Below are 25387 nucleotides of genomic sequence, written 5' to 3'. Positions count from 1 at the left end.
TGGAGAAATTTAACTCATCCAATTATAGGAAAGTAAGACAAAAATCCATAGCGTTACTCCGGGAACTGGGCCCAAATGCAAAACTAATAATGTCAAGCAAAGCTCTGGCTTTCTCTTTACTTACTCCGTGTGTGTGTGTGCGTGCGTGTTGCGAGAGGAATAGACAGAGAGGATAAAGAAAAGACAAAGACAATGTATATGCATTGACTATGCAAGCCTTCCTGGCAAAGTTTGCATGCATTTTTGATGTTCAGAGTGCTTGTTTGTCTAGTCTCTCTGCTATAGCGCCATGTGTGTACCTTGCCGTCTTCAGCTGCGATATAATGGGCTTCTACAGCGGACTGCCATTCACCGGGCCATTTAGAAAGACTGGCCTCTTTCTTTGCGGCCTGCTGCATACTAAAATAAAAAGGTCGATAGCGCTGAACAATAATAACAGGTTATAGTCCCACCGAAGCCAATTTGGCCCCATTTTGAAGGAGTTTGCTCATGAAATGTGGCCTTAATGGACAAGTTTATGTTAAGCCAGGCATTTGTCGAGCGATATATGCAGGAATGTGCGCTTTCAAGAGGTGATGAGGAGAAAACGAGCATTCTGGCCTTGTACCGCACGGCCTCTCTGAACATCAGAAAATATAGATTCATTCTGATTTAAATACAGCAATTCAAGCGTCTGAACCAGAGGCACAGCACAGACCTGCTCGGCTATAACTCATATTTTACAAAAAAACCACGGCGCTCTGTCTGCACTGTGCCAGCAGACAGTCGCAAACACACATGCATACGAAAACACGACACTTCTATCAATCACTTCCCTCATCTCCAAAAGGAAACTCATAAAACGGACGATTATTTGCGAAAGCAAGCTGCCAAAGGAAAGCTTTAATTAAACCCCTTTATTTATATGTCAAATGAAAATGGGGGGAAATCTAAATCAAATTCTTTTTCTTTTTTCGCTCTTTTTTTTGTGCGAGCTGTAACCCTCGGAGGCAAGTCATTAGGGCTTATACATAACCATCACGCCACATTAAAATCACATTACACAACAACGATAATCATCACGTTCAATTACATGTGGTAATAAATGCCCGTGCAATCGTTGCTAAATCTATTAGTGTGTCATCGCAGGAGAGAGAAAAAGAGATGTGCAAATAAAGAAAGAAGGGAAACCGGGTTCGATACATTAGTCTTACTTTGTTCGTAAGTTCGAACCAAGGCCACCTGAAGCACATCGGTGACAGACGGCTTCAAGTGTTAATTTTTTCAACTAAATTACTGATGAAAATTTCAGGGTGTTCTTTTGTCTCTGCATATTTAAAAAATGCTTAATTTTTCATTGTTGCGGCTTTTTCACCTTGCCTTAATTAAACTAAAAAGAATGAATTCATTCAGCATGTTAATCAGCTCAGAAACATCAAGTATTTAAATTTAATCAGCTATATCCACATTTACAGTATAACAGTACATAATTTCCAGAATTTTAAGAAGGATGCATTTATGTTATTCTAAAACACAATATCAAACATATACCATAGTAAACAGTACAATGCAAACAAGTATAGTCATAATTAATACACTTTTGAGACAATACATCACAACAATGGCAACGCCTAAACACAACATGTGACATTACAGTGAAATGTAAACCCACAACCAACTATAAATAACCCCCCCAAACCTGTTTCACAAGCTTATATCTTAATGAGTATTCAGATCAAAATAACTCTGATTTGACCCCATTTGCAAAGCATGCTGGGTAACCAACAGTGCCACAGTGATATCTGAACTAAAAATCAAAAAAAAGTAAACTACATTACATGCTGGTTAGAATGTGTAGCATTGTGAATGTGAATTAATATTGATGTTTTAAAGTTTTGAACAAAAATTAACACAGAAATCATAAATTTTTGACAAAAATCTGGCACAGTAATCAGAACTTGTTGACAAAAATCTCTAGAATAGGCTAAAATGAGTGTATTGTATTGACTAACTGTAGACAACATTTTCGTCAAAAGTCATAGACAAGAAACTCTTTACAAATGGCCACATCCCAGTCCTGCTTGTCTAAGATTTGGCTGTCATTGCAGGTGGGGAATCGGTGCAGAGCCGTACAAGTGTACTTCAGGTCACATTTACACTTATTCAACGTCCACACAGCAGGATATGGCAGAACCTTAAGTGGGGCACTTACCCCTACTTGCCTCAGTAAATATGCTGCTGTATAAACTGTTTAAATTAATGATATGTAACTGGAAAAAGAAGAGCACTGCACTCTCTGGTAACATAAACGCTATTAGGCTGCCATCAGCGGAGGAGTCTGAAATGCTTGTGCTATGAAACGGGCAGTTTTGCTCTGTGCCCTCGAGCCGAAAGTGTATATATCATGGGCAGATGATAACATTCAAACATCTGACACGCTATTAAGTTGATGCTCAGCCATTTCTAAGTAATACCTCTTTTGTTACCTAAAGACTTCACGAATATTTTATCTCGCTACATTTCCTTGAGCCCGGTTGGCTGCAGTTTTCTCACATTTATAAAATGTCCCAAAGTTTGGATGTCTTTTTTATGGCATGGAGAGTTGCTAGTCAGGAGGAATATAGTACATTTGCAAGTGTACAGGCTTAATTATATTACTTCAAGAAGTAATTATACAACCTCATCAAACCATAACAGTGACCTGCTCCTTTAAATGAAATGATGAAGAGGAAGGGACATCACTGAGTCTACAGAGTAGAATTTAAACTTCATATTAATACTACCGGTTGTTTTATGTATTTATGGATTTTTTTCTCCCCCCTTTCTCCCTTTTTCCCCGCTTTCCAGTTAATGCTTTACACTCCAGTCCAGTTGGTGGCAGTAATACATCATAAGTTAGCTTGTCAACCACCATTAAATCGTACAAGAAGAAGAAGAAGAGTCTTCAGCGTAGCCATTTTGAACAGGTGGTAAGTTGTACTCTCATTTAATATTCATTATTTGCTGTTTTTCATTTTTAGCTTGATTTCTTAAGTACGGCATTTCCCTGTCACATAAAATAAACAGAAATGTGATGATGATGATGATGTGACATACAGCCAAGTATGGTGACCCATACTCAGAATTCGTGCTCTGCATTTAACCCATCCAAAGTGCACACACACAGCAGTGAACACACACACACCATGAACACACACCCAGAGCAGTGGGCAGCCATTTATTCTGCGCCGCCCGGGGAGCAGTAGGGGGTTCGGTGCCTTGCTCAAGGGCACCTCAGTGATGGTATTGCCGGCCCAAGACTCGAACCCACAAGTCAAACTCTCTAACCACTAGGCCACGACTTCCCCTCCAATTTTGTAGTTTATTGAAAAGTTTTGTGAATACGTGAATTGGTTGACAGTGACCTTATAGGCTAGTTTTTTATTCTGAATTTGTTTTGTTTATCTAGAAATGGCTACATTCAAATGTCCCTCAACTGGTTACACCCACAGAATGGAGTTATTATATTATTTACCAGCAGGGTCTTACTGCTAAAGCTAACTAGCTAAACTCGGGCCACTTAGTTGCTTGATAGATTTGCCTTCATAAAGCTCTCAGGTGTTTACTACTCCGGGGTTAATGGAGGGATAACCTTGTAAGGCATTTTTCATCAACTTTTCAAACTGTTTTTCTTAATAATTTGCTCTGTTCAGTACCCTTTCAGCTTTATATTTGCCTTGAGTCTTTCTCTCTCTTATTTTCACCAGTCTTTCCTCAAAATGGACGTGAGCTGTAATTAACTGTTATTTGGGATTGATTGCAGACAGCTTACCATTGACTAGCTGCATTATGGAGTCCCTTCAAAGTAGGATTCCAGCCCTGCCAATACACTGAGTTTATTTCAGCACAGGATCAATAGTGAACGTATTAAAAGCTTTATTTGGACTTTGTTGGCAGCAGACTACCGTTGTTCCTCAGCGCCAATGGCTGGGTCTCTGCCTGTGCCCTGACTTCACCTCTTGACTTGGTGCAGAGGGGATTCTATAGCCTGAATTTCACTTGCATTTAAGTACTGTTTTATGTATTACATAACTAACCAAATTCAAATCAAAGTTTAGTTGAAACTTTTCTGCAAATGGTTCAATACGAAGTCCTTATTAAGTCTAGGGGTGTTTTTAGACTAAAGTGTAGACATAAGTGGTTTTTGATGTCTGAGTCTGGTTCATTGGTTGTCGGAAACCTGTTTTCTGAGCTGGAAACTGCATCTTAAAAATGTCTCAGGGACAAAAATATAAGTGTGCACTTGATGTGAATGTGTGGTCCTTTGTTTCTTTGTCTATGAGGTCTCAAAACCACAAAGTGTATCCCATTTGTGATTTTTGTGATTCAGATGGTTGCTCATGGTGATGGCGCAAACATACTGTGGTTTGAAGTCAAATAGTTCATTTTAAAAGAAACCAGAGGGGCAAAAGCGAATGAAATTCGGGTTTGGTCTAAGCAGAAGCCAGTTGTCTATGTAAACCATAGCTAAAGCCATTCTTTCTTAAATCATGTTCCTCTCCTTAATTTGCACTCATAATGTTTATAATTTTAATCAAATACTGAAACATGACATCAAGTTTGGGTTTATTTTCGGCTTAGCATTTGGAATCAGCTGTCCTCTTGGCAAGTTGAAAAAAAAAAACAAAGCATTTAAACCTTCGACCTGCAAACCTCTCCAAACTGAATCAAGGCTTTTGAATGAGCTACTTCTGTCAGGTATACACAGCTGAAGTAGGTTCTTGTCTACCAAGTCAAGTAGTTGGAAAATTACATTCACTTCTCAAGCCTCTTCACACTTTTCATATCAGCGTTCTCTAAAGTTTCTTGCTGCTCTTGAGTGTTTGGTTGATGGCCATCATAATCTCATGCTGTCAAAAACCTGAATGTCATTCTTTCAAGCTGAGACCCCACAATCTTTGCAGTTCCTCTGAGTCTATATATGCCTTTAAAGTTAACATGAAATTTTGTTTGCAACCCTGTAAGTTGTGAGATTTACAGTATTTTAGAAGTTGCTGTGCTGTGAATTCTACTTTTCTTTTTTTTTTTTAAGGTGTATTTCAGTGTGAAGCATTATAATAAGCAACTAACAATGTAGGTTGTCATTTCATTCATCTGGAATAGGTTGGATTGAAAAAAAATATGACAAGTGTTTGTAGGAAAAGAACAGAGTTTGATGATGTCATCCAAAAAGAAAAGTTGTTTCAGAGACAGAGCTAGTTTTGATAGAATATTACACTTTTTTTTTTGTGAATTTCTATGCTGACTCTCAAGTGCCTGACAGGTTGTTTGGGGGAAAACAAAAAGGATGGTTTGAAATCATTTTGAAGACATTTCTTTGTGGAATAATATATTCACTTGTTTACAAAAGACAAGGCAATGCTTTTTTTCTTCTTTTCCTTTTTCTTCTCAAAAGTACTATTTTATGTTGACTTTCAAATGTCTTTTACACTTTTACAAGCCAAAATACCAGTACAAGATGACATGATTTAGGGTGAGTTTACTTGATGACAACTGTACTAAAAATTAAATGTTTTTCCTTTGCATTTTTTAAAAGTTTTGTATACGGAGAACATGTTGTCACTCCATTCACACAGATTACAAAAGCAACTAAAATTGCTGCATTATGTATGCCAGGCCAATAGTTGGCGATGTCACTTTGTTTGTAAAGAAACACTTCCCATCTGCACACACTATATGTGTGTGTGTGTGTGTATGTGTATATATGTGTGTATATATGTGTGTGTGTGTGTGTGTGATATATATATATATATATATATATATATATATATATATATACATATATATATATATATATAGATATATATATATAATATATATATATATATATATCTATATATATATATATATATATATATATATATATATATATATATATATATATATACTGAACATGAAATATGCATGTGCATGACATCACCGTTTTTATAAATTCACATTTGTGATGGTGTCATGTAAACACCCCCTTAGACCATTTAGGGATGACGGATGAGTAGTATTAAACTATACTTTGTAGTAGAGAAATATGCAAGTATTATACCAAATTTGATACCCAAACTTTGATGAATCAAACTTTTGGCTATGACCACAACATATAGAAAAAATTACCCACATCTTTCAGTCTGACAAAAACATCCAGCTGTGATTCTGTGAAACATGACAAAAGTATAATGAGACTGGCTTCTCATCAACAAACTGGCTTTCTGTTCTTCTCTCGTTCTCTTTTTCTCACACACACACAGTCACACACGGGTTGTCTCTCTGATGAGATATAATTTTGTCATTTACCATGCTGCGCAACAAGATGTATCTCCCCCACTAATGCATCAGCGACAGCAGCAGTTCTGTCCTTGTCTGTGCTCTCCCTCAAGGCTACAGCAGGCTCAGTGCTGTTTGGCTGTGCTCGGTAGTGGAGGAGGCGAACGTGGCCGCTACACTATAAATGACTACACTGTTCCTCACTGTCAGACCCCCCTACACACAAGTTTGTGTGCGTACGTGCCGCCACACTCTCTCTACTGCATCTCACCGCTGCCTGTAACCCTCACCCGTCTAGACTCGCACGTGAACGTTTGTACGACAGAGTGTGGCTCAAAAAGGAAATACTGTAGTGTATATATGTCCCATCTAATCATGTGTAATCACTCAAACCGAGCAGTGATTAAAGAACAATTCAGACGTTGCTACGGTTGCCTGTCACCAAACGAAACTTGACTTCAGTATTTCTTTTATTTTAAATTTCTATTTGTACAAAATGTATTTAAACTCAACTTTAAAAAATAACTTTTGTTACATTAGAAAATAAAATATTAAACCAAGTGGCATCTGCAAATCAGTCCTTCGCAAGCTTTTTTTCAGAATTAACTTTAAAATTTTCCAGTTTTTTACATTTTAATTGAACTTTTTTTGTACATTATTTTGACAAATAATGTGATTTTATTTGTTTCTCCTCATGCAAGGATGTTACACTAAATACTTAAATTTAATACAGTTTTGTTTTAGAATAATTAAGATTATAGCTTTTATGAATATTTTGAATGTTCTTGTTTTTATATGTTTTCTTTTCATTTTAAATTTAGTTTGATTAATTTTGTTGTGTTATTATTCTTATCATTTTTAGTAGTTTTTATGTATAAGTATATATTTTGTGTAATTATTATTATTATTATTATTATTATTATTATTTTAATTATTCCAGTTATATTATTTTAGTGCATCAATTTAAACTAAAGTAAGAAATGTTGCCTTGGTAAATAGCTGAAAAGTTAAAAAATATTTTATTTTATTTCAGTTTAAAATTTTTTTTTTTAACACACACACACACACACACACACACACACACACACACACACACACACACACACACACACACACACACACACACACACATTTGCATTTATTAGGTTTGTATACAATTTTAAACCTTTTTTTAATCACATTTTAATTTATATTTTCTCATTTAAAATCTCAAATTATTATTTTTTTATCACCATTGTGTCTGATATTTCGTTACATGCTACTGTATATGATATTAATTCATTTTTAAATGTGTCTGAAGCATCCACACACTTTTCCACTGTATCCTGATGTAGCCTGAAGCACTTTATATCTGCAAACTCAGCTGGAAAAAAAATAAAATACCTGCAACACACACACACAGACAATTTTGCTAATGCCAGCCATCTTGAAATTTAATGATTTGGTGTTTTTTTTTTTCATCCCCCTGACTTTGGAGGGTCAGGTCAGCTCGTTAATGAGCGTGGAAGGAAGGGGCCCACATAAACGCTTAATTTCTTTAGACCTGCACTCTAAAGCAACCCAATTATTTACCTTAGAGTTTTGCTTTATTTGTGCAATCCCAAAGTATTTTAAAAGTATTCAAAAGATCCCATTAGTTCTCCAAGCTTCTCTTACTTTTCACAAAATGGTGCAGATTTGTTTTACCCGTCCTTGCTGTCAGAAGAAAAGAAATGTTTTTGGCAGGCGGTACTGAATGTGGATCAAGGGTCAAACTAAGAAAAATGAACACCTCTGGTGTACATCTTGAATACTGAACTTTTTGAACAAAAGCCATCTTTCCTCAAAAGACAGAGCATTCATTATCCAGCATACATGGTCTGCATCTAGAGCAACAGAATGACAATCCAAACGTCCCGAAATGCAGATCCCATATGACAGTATGAGCCATCTCAGTGTCCATACATCACAAAAACCATGAAGATAAATGCTTTATTAGGTGCGCAGTCATTTTTAAGGACGTCATAGCCACAGCAAGGTAAAGGAATGCAAAAACTTAGAAAGAAAATGAAATTCGTCAGAACACCAAGATGGTGGTGACGGCTAGAAGGTTCTTTGAAAAGCATGTTAATTACTAAATTCTTATGCAGCGTGTTCCTCTGAAACCGCTCCTCATACTGTCTGAATTTTCAAAGAATAGCTGTCAGTTTTGACATTTCATTAATGAATCATTACCTATTAATGCATAAATATTAGCAGATAAAATAAATTAGTTAAATCATTGATGTGGATCAGAATCAGCTGGGAGATTACATAATTACGAACAACTCAAGCTTTCTTGGGAAACTTGAGTTATTGGCTCTCCATATATATGTATCTGTTTTGTTTCGTTTCTAGCTGAGAAAATTTGTATAGCTTTTTAACGGCTCAGTAGACTTGAAGTTCTCAATTAGGTATCATTTAGGTGTCGCTGATGTATATGTGGTGTAAATAGCCACAGATGAGACAGTTGTTCAGCACAGAGCTGTAATATTCATGCAACATTATTAATATAATTTTTTTTTACAGAGGCCCAGTAGTGCACAACAAAACGAAATCTCCACAACAGAATGGAAACAAGCCACAACACAACAAAATTAGCACGAAACAAGAGAAACAATTCGCAATACAATGAAATTAGCACAACACAATGGAAATAAGACACAACACAACAGAAAATTCTTCTTCTTCTTTTTTTTGGTTGGAGAAACATCTGGCCTTACAGTAAATTCTATTAATCTCACTGTGGAACAAATCAAGATATTAAATGGACTTATTTGTGATTCTTCTTTCTTTAAAGAAGCTACAAGGTAATCTATATATTTTTTTATTAATTTTGTGTATTATCTTTTATTTGTTTTGTTTTTTAGTTTTATATGTATATATATTTGTTTTATATTTAGCATTTTTTTTGTTTATACTTTTAGTAACTATTTGAACTTAAACTTGTTTATTTCAGTTATTTGCCGAGATTTTGACTTTTTTTAAAAAAAAGTTTCTAAGTTAAAGGTTTCATCTAATTATTTAAATTTACATTTTATTTCTGCTTTATTTTAATTAGCGAAAAAAATAAATAAATAAATAAAACAAATAAATACAAAAAACTTACTTATAATAGTTTAACAACAAGACTGAATCCTACCATACTAGGTAAGACTAGTTTTATGCATCTTTTTTTAAAGCATGCTGTCAATTTACATAGAACCCTTATGCAAGTAAACAAGCAAGATGTTTTTAGCACAGAAATCTCCTAATAAATACACAAAAGCATAAAAATGCTGTTCTCTTAAATTCTCTGCTATTAAAATCTTCAACTTATGACTTAATTTCAAGTTGAACAGTCTTCAGCTTATATAGAGCAGCTAGCGTAGCTAATCATTATGCTTGACATTGCCTGTCAGAGTCATATGTTATATTGTACATAACATAACCAGCATACCAAATGAGAAGCCCACAAAAATAACACTAATAAGGAAATCATTAAATACTACTCCATTGACCTTTTAAAATGCTGGCTTCTCAACTTCTTTTCCTAAATCCCCAGGTTATTGACTCGGCAGCTTCCTAAACGTTACTTGTAAAAGTGTGGCGGGATAGATTTTATAGCACCTGCCTTCTCCTAACCTTGCCAGGAGGGCCTGACAGGCACTTAGCATTAATGATCTTCAGAAAGAGATCTAGAGACATTGTGCTTCTTGTCGCCCATCTTGTGGGCCAGTCACCCTGCCCTGGGATTGTCTAGCCCATATACTGCTGTCTCTACTTCCTTCCTCTTTCGCCTTCCAACCACCAACCGTAAGTCCATAGCATCAATATGCATAGGCCATGACAGCATATGACCCACATGCCACAGTCAATCAGTAACTAACCACTACAAGATGATAAAAGACAGGAAATAGCACAGTGCAGATTGTTTGTATGTATGTAACTGTCGCCGTTGATAGACACTGTTATTTAAGGGGTTTAACGGGTTTGATTTTGAAAGAGGAAGTGGCAGTTGACCCTAATTGCATTCATTGGTTTGATGCCGCCCTCCTATGTGTCTCCTCAGCACCGGAGTCCCATATATCAAAAGGGATCTTAGCGTATGCTCCTCTGAGAAGGAGGTTATTAGCCCTGTATAAATCACTACAGCCATCATCACCGTATTATGCTGCAGATGAGGACATCAGCTGTTTCCCTAGATCATCCAATTCTGTGGGTAATTGTTTGTTGTTTTTTGTTGGGGGCCTAATTTTGCAGATATTTTCAGTTTGATTTTGAGGACTGTGATAACTAGATTTTTGCACTGGAAAATGTTAGTGGTGCTTGCCGTGATTTTGAATTTGGACTTACAACTCAATGGCATTGCTAGTTCATTCTGGGTGATGACTATGGTATTTTTTTATGGGGTTTATGAGTATAGGGGTTTAAGAGTGGTTATGAACGAATGACTGAAACACATTTGTGTGTGTTTCACATCGTCTGGAATCGTGCGCCCGGAAACCGCTTGAGAAACAGTGCCACTTCCGTGACTCGGTATGCTTTCAACTTGTTTTTTTAGTCTTGAGCAAGACTGTATGACATTCACATTACATAATTTGACTGATTTTTACGTAGAAAGGGCGACAGCGCACCGCATTAAAAGAAATGATTATTCATGTTTTCATAACCGCTGGCCAAATTCAAAAACGAAACTAAAATCAAATCATCTTTGAGAGCAAGGTGGTATTTCGGGGGCCCAACGCAGCTTGCGTATTTTGTGTATAGGGAGGGTCAGCTCTGACAGTCACGATACAGTGTATAGAAAAAGACAGGACGATGAAGACGAATAAGTTTAAACACACTTTAATAATTCCATGACAGGTAATCTCCAGTGAGGAGAGACGAAGGGTGACTTAGGAGGAGGACACAAGGAGTGGAGAAGGGATGGTGACAGAGGATGGCAAAGGGCTGGCAGGAAGACAGGCAGACCAGACAAGTGGAGGCTCTGGTGGAGGATGGACTCCCGGAAGGACTAACACGCCACTGTGGAGATGAGGAAGATAGGAGCCACTGAGGAGCCGCTGTGTCCAAGGGCCAAAGCGGAGTCAAGGACTCAGAGGCTGGAGGTGGAGACAAGGGATCCTCCAGCCACGATGCCGATGGAGACTGGCAGACCCGCGGCGATCCCACCGCACAGATGGTGGGCTCAGGGTGAGCAGAGGGGCTGCCAGGAAACAGGCAATGGCAATGGGGCAATGGTGAGTACTGGTGCAGAGGGAGAGGGAGGCTGGGTGGGAGTTCAGGATGTTCAGAGGACTTAGGGACAATGTGTGCTGCCTACACACACCATAAAGCCACTTCCAGGACCGTGAGCTCCAGCGACAGGGTAACGACCACCGTGGTCGATGTAGTACAGACAGAAGATTCAATCACAACCTCTTTGGTCGTGACGGGACAGACAGATGATGATGATGGCAGGAGAAGGCAAGGCATATCCTCTGAGCGCAACCTCAGCTCACCCTTAGCAGTGATGCGGTTGGCGGGGCAATCCTCAGTGCCCTCGCTCCCAACTGACAATTATACCATTGCATGTCTTACAGTCAGCTTGCGCACCTGGACTGACGTCGATTAAGGCTCTGGCTTCGGGGTGATCCTCAGATCTGTCGCCCTCCTCGCAGTGGACTCTGGCTCTCTGTCAGCGGTGGGCTCATACTGTAGCTCCGCAAAGCAGAGTGGTAGTAGGCTGGGATCTGGGTCAACCAAAATAACACAAAAGAAAAGCTGGCAAAACAAAAATAAACAAAACGCGGGAACATACTTCTCGCACTTTCACTTCTTGGTCTGGTATTCTGTCACAATACGGTGTTCAAACACACTTTAAATAATTCCACAACAGATAATCTCCAAAGAGGGCAGGACCACACACACGAGGTAACATTCACAATAACGGACAAAGACAGAATGAACAGAATTGACTATAAGAAGGGGTGCTAATGAGGGACAGACAACAATGACACAACAAGAACAACCAAATATGGGCACCTGAGGGAGAAAACACCACAAGCAGTCCATAACAGAGACACAAAATTGCATAAGATTTTTTTTTTTTCAGTTTATGTTAACAAATTCTCAAATACTAAGTTATGTTTTGTGTGTGTTATTATTATACATCTAACCTGATGTCAAAGGAAAATGTTACTAACTTATGATGTGGTAATTTTGTGTGAATTTGTACAATGTGAAACATATGCAAGGCAAGGGAAGTTTATTTATATCGCACATTTAATACACAGTGGTACTTCAAAGTGCTTTACATAAAAGGAATGAAATAATCATAAAAATAATCACAAAAATAAAAGCAAGGAATTCTAATTTTAAAATGATTTAAAAATTTATATAAAATAATTCGTAAATTTTAGAATAAAAATGAAAAATCATAATCAAAAATCAAACATATGAAACCATACTTTTATTGTTCTTTTTTTTAATGAATTATTTTGTTGTTGTTTAGAAAACAAAGAGGAAGCATGAATGTCATTAACATAACTGTTGCTGAGCTGAAAGCAGATAGTATAAAAAAAAATATTAATGACAGCGTAGAGATTCATATGAATTAGCCATCAATTTGCCAACACATGACAAACCATGTTGAGCAAACCAGTTTGGAGTGGGATAAGATAAAAAATTCAATAGTGTAAATTCATAGTGTATATTCTCAAAATTTTGCTTCTGGAATATAAATTTTATAAAATATCTTGTCTTAAAATAAGGTAAAATGGTCACACTTTATTTTAAGGATCAATTCTTGCTATTAACAAACCATTAACTACAACTTTTGCCTCAATAAACTCCTAATTTGCTGTTTAGTTAGTATGGTAGTTGTTGAGTGATTTTTTTTTTTAAATAATGTATTCTAGTAATAAGTAAAAGCAATGGTAACGGTGATGCTTGCATTAGCAAATACTATTAATTAAGACTCATTTTATAACTGTTGATTTAAAAAAAAAACGGACAAATGGAATATTAAAACCAACAGAGTGAAATTTGGTCCAAATCTAACGCTAATATCATCACAGCATCCTCTGAAGGCAAATTTTAGGTTCTTTAATTTTCAGTTCACACTGTGCTGTATTATTAAACAAAGCCATTAGACCTTTAACCAACCGATATTGTCTGTCTGCGAGTGGCCATAAGGGTTAATAACCGTGGTGTAATGTGAGGCTGGGGATCAGGGCGTAAGCTGACCAGCTTTGATTCTCGTTCGTCTTAAATGGCTGTTTAGCTAATTAAAGGTCTGGGTGTTCTCCTTTCCCGCCATTTTGGCATTACTGTTCCTGATTTTCTGTCTGGATGTCAGCTTGACTATTTTGCTAATGATGCCAATTAAAAGAAAATATAGCAAATCTCAAGGATTAGCATTCTGGAGGGATGGGAGGGATGGTAGGGATGGGGGGGGGGGTCTTGACTTTGGTGTCATCTCGGCTGTCATATCAAAGCACAAACAGAGGCCCGCTGTCGTCAGGAATGCCACATGCTAATTAAGAGCAGATACATTCACAGGTTAAGTACTGAGGGGACTTGGAAACATAATCAGCTGGAATACATTATAAACTCACAGTGATCAAACACCTCTAATGTTGTTTCCCAAGCAAATGCGTCTAACAAAAGAGCCTTTCCGGACTCTAGCCTGACTCCCTGGAGCTCTAACATTGCCATAGAGACCAAATGTTCAGAGATTGCCATAGCGACCTACTTCCCACTGGTTGAGGGTAGTACTCAGGACATCATCAGCGTGGCTGCTGTAATCATCACCGCTGCAGACATATCCTTGTGATGGTCGTGTTCACAATTACCCAGCATAATGTCATCAACGCAGCCCAGGGCTTGGCCCGAGGACAACCCAAGTTCAATGGCATGCATTTAATGGCCATCAGCATTGCAGCACACTTTGAGCTCGTCATGCTTTGATAAAAAAAAATAAAAAATAAACCCTGCCGTTATGATTTGCAGAGGGTTTTAGGGGCTGTATACAGGACAGAAGACATGGTTATGAGTTGTACAAATGGGGCAGGTGTTCTTCCACTAGGGGGCACAGTCTCACTCTGGGGAAATTCTGCCAGCAGTCCCATCTGATTACTTTGTACAATGGGGAAAAACATACTTGATGGATCTTCCATTTATATGACTTCCATCTGTCAAATCAGTTCAAAAATTGGCACTAATGGAGCAAACAATATAATTTCTTTTGGTTCATACCAAAGGCGAAGCGAAGAGATTCATTTTATCATGCAATACTGCTCCAAGCAACTCATTTTATTTTGGGTTTTGCTTGCCTTCAACCAGCATAAGCACTTGTTCTGACACCATCACTGCAAGCCTGATACCCAGAACTAAAATCTGAGCTTGCTTTTGTAAATCCTCTAACATAAACAGAATATGGCATGTAATTTTTTTTTTTTATTCATAAACCACAATAATGACTGACTCAAGAGTGAAACGTTTTTCTGCACCAAAACTAGGCTATCCTGAGAAATAAAAAAAAGAGTAATATATAAACACATCTGGTCAAATATCTGGAATAATTACAATTTTATATATAAAATTTATAAAATATTTGAATGAAGCCATTTATGCTTACCAAGGCTCCATTTATCTGCTCAATAAAACGGTAAAAACAGAAATACTGTGAACTATTATTGCAATTTAAAATAACTAGTTTTTATTTTTATTATATTTTCAAATTGAATTTATTCCTGTAATGGCTAAGATAAATTTTCATTGCTCTAAAAAATCATTTAAGGACATTTTTTATTTCAATTAAATGCTGTTAATTAAACGTTATATTAATCAAATAATCCTGATGTAAAAGTATATTGGCTTCCACAAAATACTATATACTAAATATATGTATGACTATTATTATGTATTAATATTATCGGTGTTATGGTACACGTATTTGTACCGAAAATGTTCTCATCTTTCAAATTATGTCAATTTTTTTTTCCAGGGAAATTCAAACAAAATATGGCATTTTGATGCTCTTTGATGTGGCATGACAGATCGCTGTATAAACGCCTTAGTTCAAACGGTGCAGAGCGTGATCATTCCTTCCTCTTTACTACTGGTTTTGATGCAAAATAAACATGAATGAACATCTCATTCCTCACATAATCACTCAATCTATGTTTCAACTGCGGAAAGACGTCATTAAACAGCTTGTAAACAAAATGTCATGTAGCATTTCATGTACCTCAGAAAAGTCATCAGTGAAATGAAGTCTAGAGAAGAGCATTTCGTGAAATATTAGGCTATATACTCATATTTTACTTTACCTGTTAATGATATCTTCATTCTTTAATGTATGCTTATATAAATCTGTTATGATGGCCACTGTGTAAATGAATATATTTCAGCAACAAATATAAATTTTATAATTTAGAAGTTAATTTAAAACATTGTGCAATTTACATGTTTACATACTTTTTTATTAAATTTATGTGTTGAGTGTTGACTATATTTAAAAATAAATAGTCATTACATTTAAGTTTGGGCTCTTTAGAGTATAAGCTGAGGTAGATTTATTCCTAAGAAGTTGTGTTATAATTGAATTTATTCAAAGAATGAGCAATTTGTTCAGTAAACCACTGTTTAGTAATAAAAAGCAATTTTATGTTTTGTTTTTTTCCATTTCTGTACCAAAGCCATTCCGAAACATGACGTTAAAACTGAGGTACATACTGAACCTTCATGTTTGTGTACTATTACACCCCTAATTAATATTATATATTATTACTATTTATTTAAAAAAAAAAAATTCCCCAATCCAGCGCAGTTCTACTAAAAAAAAAAAAAAAAAAAAAAAATGCTACCAATAAGATGACTGGTTCTTTTAACTAAAAGGCGGGTCTTTCTTTCCTACAGCTGCCACATTGAGTGTTGCAGTTTCTCTCATTAATTTTTCTACAAGTGGTCCGTCTCCTCCTAATACTGTCTCTGCTGACACTTGAATCATGGCCTGATTCTGTAGAACTGGTTTTAACCTATGATATTAGCATTCGTCGAGAGCAAGATTTCCGTGGTTATTGGACTGACATTAGCTGATCAGGAGAGATCTGAGCAGTGACTAGCAGAGATGACAGGTGAGACAGTGCTGGCTGCCAAGCTCAGGGCACGGGGGACCACGACGAATGAAAGTCATCTAATCCAGGAGAAGACTATAGGAAAGCATGGAACAGCCCGAGGGCCTGACAGTCACCCTATCTGTCGGTTTCTATCCCGTTCTCTAATTTTCTTCCTTTTTCGAGGTTTCTGTTTCTCAAACTGGTTCTTGTTCGCTCTCATTTTTGCTGGCTTTCTTTTTATGAGTCGAACTCTGTGTCTGGCTTCTGACTAGACTTCTTCCTCACGTCCTGAACGTCACTGTAGTCTCAGCTGTCCACCTGATGGCACCCATCACTATCGGACCCCTGACCCAGTGAAATTAGGGGCACTGAGGGAGATGAGTTTGGTTTGAGCAGTAGACCAGGGTTAGGGGACACAAAAGCTACCTGACAGGTTACTGTCTCATGGAGGCAAATCCTCTGCCGTGATATTTACCTTGGCTTTGTGGAGCAGATTAAAATTGCGGATACTGTCTTATGATGCCTGAGCTGAATTGTGTTAGCCAAGCTAGCAGACAGCAGTGTCAAAGGGCAAAGAGCAAAAAAGAGGAAAGTGTTTGTCTAGTTCGTCTTTGTGTTTGTGTATGTGTTTAAAAAGTGGTATTTATTTTATATATAGCATTTATTTATTGTAAGTACAGTTTTAAAGAAGATTTTAAAGAATCTTATATAATTTTATATAATATAAAATTAATATATATAATATATATATTAATATAATATATATAATATACAAAATCTGAACTTGAATCTACACAGTGCTCCTGATTCTTGAAAAAAAAAAACTGACCACTTAATAAAAATGTACTAATGTTTTTGAATTTATATAATGAAATATTATAAAGGTTTTAAAGTTTCGAAATATTTTTTATTTTAAATATTTGAATATTTAATTGTTATATATGTTTTAAAATAATTGTACTATTTTTATGTTTATATATGTTTTATATAATAATTTTTACAATATGTTTATATGTATGTATGTATGTGTATATATATATATATGTATGTATGTATGTATGTATGTGTATGTGTGTATATATATATACATATATATATAGATATATAGATATATATATATATATATATATATATATATATATATATATATATATAAAAAATTTAAAAATTATTATATAAAACATATATAAACATATAAAGTGTGATATATATGCATTTAAATATATATATTTCACAGCATTTATATGTCATTTAAATGTATTTATCAAATAATTTTGACTTCAGTCTACAAAAGTGTCCAAACGTATCTATAGCTATAGCTATAGCTCTATATGCAGTGGTCCCAAAAAGCTAAATCAAACAAATACACACACACACAAATGTATGAATGTCTTTGCATTATACTGTATAATTAAATATTTCAGCTATATCAAATATATTTTTATATTTTAATATTTTGTTATATAATGCAAAGACATACATACAATAGTATTTATTTTCAAAGTAATATAGCACATTTTTAAATGTTACTAAATATTTTGGGGCCTCTTTATATCAAAATGACAATTTACAGAGAGGTTTCATTTGTTAACGTAAGTTGACTACATTAGTTAACTTGTACTAACAATGAAAAATACTTCTAAAATATTTATTAATCTTAATGTAATTTTCAACATTTACTCATACATTATTAAAATAAAAATTTGTATCTGTTAATATTATTTGGCTGAACTAAGCTAACGAGAACTGAAAATGAACAGTGGTATTTTTTTTATAACTAACATTAAGAAAAATTAATTGTAAGAAATATTGTAAAATATTGCTCATTGTGAATGTTAGTTAATGCATTGTTTAATAAAACAGAGATATAAATACAGTCATAGATTTATCTACAGAGGTAGATATAGATATGCACATTGTTATATAGACATATAATGTGAGAGCAAAAGAGCATGTGGTGATTCTCTCAGTGGGAGTGAGAGTGAAAATCTGAGGCCGCGTAAAGCCTTTACAGCCTTTCAGTGCAGCTGGGAAACGACTGGCCAGATGATGTTATGGCAGATTGAAGTGGCAGCAGCCTTCACCCTGGGCTTTTTATCACGCCATCAAATCTCAGATCCGACACCCTGTGGCCACCCCAGTCCACACACAGACACAGATAGGCCTCCACTCGGCACTTTTGCCCGCAGCAAGTCTCATAATGTCACCCTGCCATTGTCAGAGTACAGCTTGTTTCATCGTGGCAAGACATTTGGAGAAATATTTACTCTCTTTTCTATAGATCACATTTCCTGGATACACTGACACAATGATATTTTTGAGTCTGTCACACTGGGCGCTAGAGCAGATTGTGAAAACTAAGACATACAGTTGAGCATCAACACTTAAAAAATAATGGCTCCAAAAGTGGGGTTTCACAGCAATGCCAGTGAAGAACAGTTTTGGGTTCCTAAAAGAGCCTTTCAGTGAATTTTTATTGGAACATTTTAATAATCTGAAAAACTGTTTTCCACTATATGGACCTTCTGTGAAATGTAATGGATGTTAAAGGAGGCTAAAGGTTCTTCATTGAACCTCAGATGCCAATAAACAAGCTTCATTTTTAAGAATGTATGATAGAATATATGAATGTAAACTCATCTCATCAATGCCTCATCTTATGTATTTAACCTTGACCTTTTCTTGTATTTTATCCTAAAGCGGAAATTCACAGCCAATGTTACTTTTATAATGCAACATATATTTTTTTTATTTTAGAGATGGAGTTTTATGCAGTATGATTTAACCACACAAAGCTATTGTATGGCTTCAGAAGACAGTCATAGGCGTTACTTTTAAAGTACACTGTAAAAAAAAATTATAAAATAAATTTTAATGCTAAAAGAAAAAACTTGTAAGACTTGTTAATAGGTTCATGATGAGTTCCCCTACTATATGCAGTGAAAAAATCATGTAGTTTTATATTAAAAAAATACTGTTAAATTTACAGTTTTTGTAAGGAATAAAAAAAAAAGGTAATCTAATAATTTACAGCATAAACTGACATTCCCAGAATTCTCTGTGTGACACTTAAATTGTTAAATTAACAAAAATTTTTTTTTAAGAAACTACATTTTAATTTTTTTTGTCATTTTGGTTTTATGTTACATCATAAATTGTTAAATTAACAAAAAAGTTGTTAAATGAATGTTTATTGGATTATTTTAGTGTCATATGAGTTACCATGATGGTCTTTTGTATTTGTGTGTATAGACACTGTTTACCTTCTATATATTGTGTTAGTATTTACCTCAGCGTGTGGAAAAGCTACTTGTGATAAACTTTGGTTGACCATGTGGCTTTACCGCCTATGTTTGGTTGAAAATATGTATTACAAAGATACAAAACAGATTTAAGTGCTTCAGTAGATTGGTACTTTTAAATCGGTTAATGAAATGTTTTTGTACATTTACTTACTGTAAAGTTTAAGTAAATCTAAAATGCTATTATTATTTATTTATTTTTGTTTATTTTTTTTTTGCTTGTTTTTATTTGTTTATGATAAAGTGCTGGCAGTCAAAGCTTTTATTTTTTGTAACCATTTATTTATTTATTTTTATTATTGGTACTTTTGTGTCTTCTTTGAAAGCCTCAGTGCCCCAAGGTTTAATAATTGACAACATTTTAGAAGAATTTTTATTTTGGGGTGTGTACTACCTCTTTAAATCTAAAGGCCTGTTCTTCTTCTCCAAGAGTAAGGAGGATGGAAACCAGAGGAAGTGAGTGGATGGTGCTGTTATACAACAGGAAAGGCCATGGGGCAATTGTGCCCATAATACGACTGAGGTAAGAGTGTGTGTATGTGTAGTGGAAATAGAAGTGTGTGTGAATGTGTGTAGAGATCTCCACAGTCTTCTGATGGGGGATGTGACAGAGTGGGGCAAAGAGGCGACTGACTGGGACACCCTCAGGGCATTTCATTACGGAAAGTGTCTGTCCAGATGATGGGAAAAGGATTATCCTCTAAACAGGATTTACTTGAGAGGATAATTCATTGGCTGAACTCACAGAGGGGAAGTGCTGTATAGGTTAAGGTTACAATATTGCTTCATTCACAGCTCTGCCGTCTCAAGAGTGTGTTTGTGTATGAGTGGGTGTGTGCGACTGAGAATTCGTGAGCTTGGGTGCTAGCTAGGTGCACAACTTGGAAACTGTGTACTCGTGAACCGTTTTAAGAAAGCTGTCTTAGTTTCTGTGGAAAACAGTGCCACGGGGAACATTCTCTAATGTGAAACCTCAAAAGAAAATCATTTAAGAAACATCCTGTTAGATTTGAAAGAGGCAGAGAGAGAAAAAGGGGGAGGTGTGACAAAGACAATGTTTAGAACATGCATAAAAGCAGAAACAGCTGCGGTATGAAAGGGAAAAATATAAAAATGCGAGCTCATTTGCCTCGTTAAGGCCTACAGGCACTTGATAAAGCAGTGATGGATATACAAGCAGCGTCAGGGCGATTTGCATTTTACAAACTGACGCTTCCCAGCCTGTCATGTAATATTTATGACCGAGTAGATTGTGGTGTTCTCCTGGTTTTAATGCTTTAATGTGACATCAGGTTGCTGGTGGAAGAGTGACAGGGATGGATCAAGGAGGTCTGTTATATCTGGAGAAAGCTATCTGTTAACATTCCCTTTCTTATGGAGAAGGACACCCTAGAAGTATGGGATTTGTAGTATGCCATCTTTGCTCATGTAAATGTGACCAATCACTCTAACTGCAGGAAAAGAATGTCATGCCAGTGCTGATGGCACCACAAGAACACAAGAACCTGTCACTATTAAATCAGTGATGCACAATACTGTATATCAGGGGCATATTGGTTGTTGGCAAATATAAGATTTGTTTCCCCTTTTTAATTCGTATCTGTCAGTATTGGATATATAATAGTACATGCTCATTTCCCTGCCATCACTTACTGCTCACATAATGTTAATTTTGTACAATAATTTAATAACTATGTTAAAGGTAATCTTAAACCAATCTCAAAATGAATATAATTTTTTTCAAAACAAAAAATAAAAATTTAATAATCCCAAAAACCAAAATTTGCCTTTTTTTAGTGTTTTATTTTTTTTATTGTATTTAGAATATTATATAATAAAATAGACTATAATAAATCAAATAAAATAAAAATAAAATAAGAATTTACTTTTATATTTATCCATTATTGGTTAAAAACAATTATTTGTTTATCATATAATCTAAAATCATGTAATGTGTATAATATTTTCTTTCTTTCTTTCTTTTTCTTAATTTGTGTTTTGAAGATTAACCAAAGTCTTATTGGTTTCGAATGCTATTCCATTGTGAATAAATGTTGGCAGAATTAAAAAATTTTGATGGACTATGTGTTTAATACACATTCCTCTTTGATTCTTATTCACAGGCTCTCATTTTGATTGTGATTTAAATCCATTTCATTCAGCTAGAATTTTTAGATTTTAGCATCCCTATAAGCTGTGGCATCCGTCCATTTTAACACTTTTAAGAACCCTCCAAATTGAATAAGCATGTAAGCACTGAAAAACATGTATAATATAATTAAATATATACTGTTTGTTGCTTTCAAAAATGCTTCACATCTAATCTTGATTCAGCTGTCAGTGGGAAAAGATGCTTTTTGGTCCAGATGGTGTAGTTAGCAAAGGCTAACAGGGCCATGCTAATCAGCCAAACCTTGACCCCTATGGGATTGATGATTATAGCAAATCCCACTCCATACACTTGCTGTAATCCCTGACTAGACACTTCACGCCTTTGTAAGGCTCCATTTTTTCCATAGAGCTTAAGTCTGTGGTCGGTGCCAGTATCAAAAGCCTCTGCCACCCCTGCTTCAACATTTCAGACCACCGGCCAGGGCCAAACCCTTTCCAATCACCACCATCATGAATAACAAATCCCATGCTTGACGGCAGAACGTTCCTCTCTTTTATTTTCCAATGTGAGCGAAGAATGAGTTGAGAATCTTACGCTAAAAGGCCACTGATTGGGGTGCCGCAGTCTGTAATTTGCAATTAACGAACAGGTCGGGGATTTGATTCGGGTCAAGGTCCTCATTTGCATACGTTTTGTTCCCCCATAGAAATTCCAAGTGTGTGTAGCAGCAGCCTCCAATGTCTATTTACCCACAATCTGGCAACACAGCCCCTCCCTCAGCATGGGCCAATCAGCCACTGCTCGGCATTTCCTTCAATATAGTGGCTCTCATTTGGAACTGGCCCTTAATGAATACAGGAACCAGAGCAGTGATTGAGATTGCTACTTGATGGTAAGCTTGTTAGGGCTGTGAAATTGCAAGCACCACCTCTGGCATTGTAATTGTGGTTGTTTCTCACAGTCGCTTGACTGTGGGTCTGTTATGTTATGTTCTGGGCAAATGCTCAGAATGCAAAGTGGGGGACAAGAGGAGAATTACTTGAAGTTTGTGAAGTTTATGAATGCATATTTTATCAGAAACTGCAAAGATGCCAAGGTGGCATGGTCATTTAAAGTGCACAGAATTGATCTTGTTTACTTTCTTAATAGACAGTCCCAGTTGATGGCATTGCAAAAGCTCTTGGTTCAGTTCTCATTTTGATTCCATTTCATTTGGACATATTTTAGTTATAGTGTCCATTTTGTTTATGAAAGAAATATTAATCTCCAGAAATTTTGCTCAACTACTATTTAAATTGTGGTAACAGATTTGTACCTAATTTAACCCATAAACATTAGGTTGATTCAGTAATGTTTAATAACATTGTACTGTATGTATAAATGTTTAAAGTGTAATACTTTTAAAATATCAGTATTTTATTTTTTTTAATCGTTTTATTACTATTGTTATTAATTAAAGGTGCGGTATGTAGGATTGACACCGAGTGGTTGAACTAGGTAGTGCAGTCCAAATTCAAAATATTGGAGAGGGTTTTTTCACTCGGCAGCTCCTCCTCAGACTTGACACATACACAGGTTGCCAGATTGACGACACAAACAGGAACGAGCACACTTGACAATAAATAAAATGAAATATACTGTGTTTTCCGCCAACTGGCAACCCGGGGTGCCGAAATACAATTGGGTAAACTGGCAGAGGGCGGGTTTCACAAACCAAAACAAATACAGAGATTCCAGCCTGGAACGCACATTTTCAAAGGAGAATAACTGACTGTAGTGTTGTTTTTCAGATAAACAAGTATGTTATCTTAGCATGTTTCTTAAATAACTGCAAACATATTATGGTATTTTTATGCTTTAGTACAGTCAAAATCTTACATACAACACGTTTAACTGCTTGGCCAATTTATTTACATAGCTGCTATTTATTTAACAGATACAGTGATCAACATTCCAAAAAACTGAAAGTAAACTTGAAATTGTTCAAACTGTTATTCAATTTTATTTTATGAACATATTCCATCACTTAGAGTAATAAATTGCTGCAGTTATTTTGTCTGCCTCTTTAAATGCTTGAGACTTTTAAAGACGGGTGGATTCTGACTGACTGACCTTTAATGTTTTTTATTGTTTATCAGCTGGAAAAAAATAGTCCTGAAAGTAATTCTAATTATATTGTTCTTCTTTGCCGTTAAGGTTATAGTTCTGTTTGTGGACTACCCTATTCTTTTTAAATGTAGAATGCTTTTTAAACCTTTATCTTTATCATTATACCTAAAGTTTTGAGTTCATGAGTCTTTTGAATGATTCACGTAACGGATCAGTTCATAAAGCTCATTTGTCATGTTTTCGAGTCATTCCATTGATAATTCTACTCCATCACTCATCCTGCAATTCAAAACAGACTTCAAAACAAAATAAATCCATTAAAAAAAGAACTCCACTTCAAAACAAGTTTACTCAAAAACACACTTTTGGCAATTACACACATTTGACCCTGAGATCTTCTAATCCTGAAGCCTAGTTAGATGTTCTAAATGGTTGTCTTCTGTCGTTAACAAGGACTTGGCACAGATGATCACCTGTTTACTCAATAACTACCCAAGAAGAACCCTGTCATCATACCCTGAGACCAGACCTCCTTCCCTCCCTCCTGCTGAACTAGGGCAGGTAGTGCCCATAAAGTCCAGGGCTCAGTGGCTCCTTTCCTGTCCGGCTCCGGTGTGTTGAGGCATGTGTCCCTGCCCTCTGAGTCCCAGCACAGCTCTTGTTTACTTAGGGCCTTGCTCGGACACAAGGATGCAGATGGCACAAAGAGCAGCACTGGAGTGCCTTTCGACACGCTCTTGCAGAGTGCTGGGTCATGTTCTCTCGCTGAGTACAAGACAGGAAATCCATTTAATTACCTGTGAAGCAGAAGACTGAGTGTGGGGGGTTGACAGGGAAGGACTGTGTTCCAGGGAGGGAGCTCTACCCTGCAAGACCCTCCAGTTCTTCTTGCTTTGCCTCTCTTTCTCTTCTCACAGCCTCTCGCCCCCTTTATCTGACTTTCCCTTTGCCATTAGCACTCGCTGTCCTTCCCTCAGTCCTCTCGGTCCTCCTTCCTTTCATTTTCTTCCTTTCTATGCTTACTGCTGCTTCTTTCCAGGCCTTCATCGGTCCTCTCTTTGTCCTCCTGTCTCTCTCTCACCCTCCACCATCTGTGTCATACTTTCTCTCTTATGTGAAGCTTCATTTTCAGTCAGACCTTGTCTCTCACTTTTTTTCCTCTCTTCTCTCAGAGCCTTACCTGTTTTTTTTCCATTCATCTGTCCTTTTTCTTTCTGCTTGGGGCACATAGGTCACTAGAAAGTTCTACATCAAGTTTGCAGCCAGCTTTATATTTCTGCTTTTCAGTGTAGAGAAAATGGAAATTAAAAGGTTAACGTACTGTATATCCTCTTTGTAAATTCTGTAATTTAAAATATACAATATCTATCTATCTATCTATCTATCTATCTATACACATAAATTTTATTTTACTATTAAACTATTATTATTATTATTATTATTATTATTATTATTATTATTATTATTATTTATTTATTTATTTA

At 36.0% G+C, this 25387-nt stretch overlaps 1 long non-coding RNA gene across 1 annotated transcript in view; it reads left to right on the top strand.

Moving 5' to 3' along the window:
* LOC122141308 overlaps positions 1-25387 on the top strand; it is a 66247-nt gene that overhangs the window by 7184 nt on the left and 33676 nt on the right. Inside the window, exon 2 of the long non-coding RNA XR_006157681.1 lies at positions 2827-2948. This is a non-coding gene — a long non-coding RNA (uncharacterized LOC122141308). The remainder of the gene's footprint in view (positions 1-2826; positions 2949-25387) is intronic.

This window comes from Cyprinus carpio, chromosome B21, assembly GCF_018340385.1.
Source record: "Cyprinus carpio isolate SPL01 chromosome B21, ASM1834038v1, whole genome shotgun sequence".
NCBI lineage: Eukaryota > Metazoa > Chordata > Actinopteri > Cypriniformes > Cyprinidae > Cyprinus > Cyprinus carpio.
Note: the sequence above shows the minus strand (reverse complement) of the source record. Positions and strands in the feature narration are given on the sequence as shown.